Raw genomic sequence first — 4,137 nt, 5'->3', positions numbered from 1 at the left:
GAAAATATTTTTTTATTAACTCCACATCTGATAGAGGATTACTATCCAAAATACACAAAGAACTAAAAAAAAAAAAAAAAACCCTAGATACCAAGGAAACAAATACCCAACTAATAAATGTGATACAGTTCTAAACAGAATTCTCAATAAACAAGTCTCAAATGTCTGAGAAACACTTAAAAGAATGTTCAAAATCCCTAGTCATCAGGGAAATGCAAATCTAAACTACTTTGAGATTTCACCTTATATCCATGAGAATGGCTAAGACCAATAAAATAAGTGACAGCTCATGCTGGTGAGTATGTGGAGTAAGGGAGCACTCCTCCATTGCTGATGGGGGTGCAAACTTGTACAGTCTCTATACAAGTTGGAAATCAGTGTGTTGACTCTTCGGGAAGATGGAAATCTACCTCAAGATCTAATTATATTGTTCTTGGGCATATACTCAAAAGACATTTTATTCTACCACAAAGATACTTGTTCAACCATGTTCACTGCTATTATATTCATAACAGCCAGAAATTGGAAGCAACATAGATGTATCTTAACATAAGAATGGATCACAAAAGTGTAGTAAATTTCCACAATAGAGTATTACTCAGCTGTTAAAAAAATTGACACTATGAAATTTGCAGACAAATGGATGGAAATAGAAAAATAAATCACCCTGAGTGAGTTATCCCAGATCCAAAAAGATAAATGTAGCTGGAGTTTTCTCTCCAGGTCCCGCCAATCCCCAGCAGTCCCTTAGCCCACTCATAAAATAAACATACAGATGCTTATATTATTTAAACTGCTTGGCCATTAGCTCAGGCCTATCATTGTCTAGCTCTTACTCTTATATTCAGCCCATTTCTATTAATCTATACTTTGCCACATGGCTCATGGCTTACTGGTACCTTACATCTTCCTTGTCCTAGCAGAGGCTGCAGGCAGTCTCCTCCTTCCCTTCCTGTTCCCTTAATTCTCCTCTCTGTTAGTCCTGCCTATACTTCCTGTCTGGCTACTGGCCAATCAGTGTTTTATTTATTAACATATTTGCCATACAGAACATCCCACAGCAATAAATATGGTATATATTCACTTATTTGTGGATATTGGTTATAAAGTCAATGATAATTAAGCTACAATCTGTAGACCCACAGAGGTTAGGTATAGAGTAAGGGACTTTGGGGGACAGATAAATCTTCTTAGGGAAGAGAAATATAACAGATAGTTATAGATGTATAGGGATAGTTGGAACCAGGAATCAAGAGGAGAAGGTAGAGGAATCTGATAGAGGAAATTCAGAGATAGAGAACTAAAAGTAAGGGCAATTTGAAGGGTAATATAGAAACCTAGTACAGTAGGAGCTTCCTAAAATATATACATATAGAAAGACAGTCTAAATGAAAGTACCAAGTAGTAGAGGAGACAGAGGCCCTACTGGACATTTTTTCCACCAAATGAAACTTTCAGTCCCAAGACTGGGTTATATCTAATTGGGTTATTGGCCAAAAGGGTTCCCTGAGAATCCTCAAACAACTCAGACTGTTGTCAAGAATATAGGTTGTTCTTCACAAACAGACAGCAAAGTCCCATTGCTGAGGATAACACATGAACAATTTGTTGAACATGGAGAATTAGAGCTGGTGCCTACATTCTAGCAAATTACATATAATAAAACAGCTATCAAGCAAGAATTACAGTTATGATATCTGGTCTATTTGTATTTGGTAAAATTAAAGAAAATACTCTATCATCTATCCTATATTTGTGAGTCTAAAGTTTCATATCTAATTTACCTGCACCCTACCAAAAGAGAAACAAATACCAACCCAGCCACAAACTACAATGGTGTCCTGTCTGAAAGATATGCTAGGGCAATGGTGGCATAACACTTGTGGGGGTAACTGACCAATATCTGATTTGACTTAAGATCTACTCCATAAGATGGAATATATACTTGACATTGCTTGGTTGACCAAGAACTTGAAACTAGTTAGCTCAGGGAGTTTGGATAAAACCAAATACTATTTTTTTTAAGTATTAACAAAATGTAGCCGTAAGTTTTCCTGTGTCCCACAGCTGCTCAGTCCCAAATAAACACACAGAGGCTTATGTTAATTACAAACTGTTTGGTTTATGGTTCAGGCTTATTGTTAACTAGCTCTTTTATCTTAAATTAACCCATTTCTGTTAATCTATGGATTGTCATGTGTCTTGTGGCTTTACCTGTGTTCCATTACATCTTGCTCCCCCAGCAACCCGCAGCATCTTTTTTGACTCTGCCTTTCTTCTACCAGTATCTTTGTTTGGATTTCCCACTTGGCTCTAACTTGTTTTGCCATAGGCCAAAGCAACTTCTTTGTTAACTAATGGTAGCAACACATATTCACAGCATATAGGAAGACCATCCCACAGCACTTTCCTTTTTCTGTCTAATCAAAAAAGGAAGTTTTTTATTTTAACATAGTAGAATTACATATAACAAAACAGTTATCAACCAAGAATTACAGCTACAATATCTAGTATATTTGTATTTGGTAAAATTAAAGAAAATATTCTATCATCTATCCTATATTTGTGAGTCTAAAGTTTCATATCTAATTTACTTTTTATTTTAACCAAGGAAAACTATAATTCTAACTATCTAGTCTTCAACTCCATCAAAGACCCTAGAAGCATATAATATTATCTGAGTAAACAGGAAGCGCATTACAAGCAACTTCAAAATTCTTGAAATGACAGAGACATCTGGTTGCCTAGACAGTCATCCAAAGTTCCTCTGCAACTTTGGGGCATCCATCTTCAGCCTACAGGCCTAGAGTCTCTGGCAGACTTTTTAGTGAAGCAGGAAATTTGAAGAATTTTTTCATCTATAGGCACAGTTCGTCAGTCATTTTTCTCTGTGTCCTGCAGAATGTCTGGCAGATTCTTCTGTGAAGCAGGAACCTGAAGGACCATCTTGCCTTATTTTGGCAAAATTCAATGGTCACCTTCCTATCGGTTGTGCATGTCTAGTTTATACAACACATTGCCAAGCAGTCCAGGCAAGAAGTTTCTTGCCCAAATGGCTAGCCTTTTCCATATTGTAAGCAAACTCCATAATGAGTTTCTTCAATGCCCATCATTCTTTTTGAAGTAATTGATGCTGCCAGGAGCAATTGTGTCTCATTGTCCAGAAAAGTCTAAGTTCTTACAACATTTAATGATTTACTTTATTTTTTTTATGTGCATTGGTATGAAGGTGTCAGATCCCCTGGAAGTGGTTGTGAGCTGACATGTGGGTACTGGGAATTGAACCTGGGACCTCTGGAAGAGCAGCCAGTGCTCTTAACCACTGAGCCATCTCTCCAGCCCACTCTTACAACATTTAAAATGCCATGTTCTGTAGGTCTTTGAAGTGTTTGAAGATCATATATCTAATTGAAATATATCTTTGTATACCTAAAATGCTTAAGTAACAAGACTAGAAGTTTGACTATTATAGATGACTATTAATTTGTATTTCTTAACTATATTACTTTTTTTTGTTTGTTTTTTGAGACAGGGTTTCTCTGTGTTGTTTTGGTGCCTGTCCTGGATCTCACTCTGTAGACCAGGCTGGCCTTGAACTCACAGAGATCCACCTGGCTCTGCCTCCCAAGTGCTGAGATTAAAGGCGTGTGTCACCACCGCCCAGCCCTATATTACATTTTTAAATGAGCTTCATAAACATAATGTCCTAAACAAGAGTAGAAATATACATACAGTATAACAAAAATAATTTTAAATTTGTATCAATAAACTAAAATCCATACTGATATAAAATATGTAAGATTGACAATTGTTTTTTTGATTAAAGTAGATTTAATAATCTACCCCATTTTTCCCATCATTTCTATATTATATCCCCCCTTTCTTAGAAAGATATTGACTATCATTAACCATTTATAATCAGCCCCCTTTAAATCAAAACAAACATTCATGAACAATATTTTGGGAATTGGGGTATAGCTTTTTATACTACTTCCTGCTGATTGGGGGCACTGGCAATCTTAGGGGATCCCAATACATTTTACAATTATGGTTAAATCTTGGCTGTAGTAGTCTGTGAGACTGCATCATCTCAGCCAGTTGCCTTGAAACTGTTCTGGATACTGGACCATCTGGGCC

This window comes from Peromyscus californicus, unplaced genomic scaffold, assembly GCF_007827085.1.
Source record: "Peromyscus californicus insignis strain IS unplaced genomic scaffold, ASM782708v3 Scaffold_19__1_contigs__length_69161282, whole genome shotgun sequence".
Lineage (NCBI taxonomy): Eukaryota > Metazoa > Chordata > Mammalia > Rodentia > Cricetidae > Peromyscus > Peromyscus californicus.
This window is presented reverse-complemented; position numbering follows the sequence as displayed.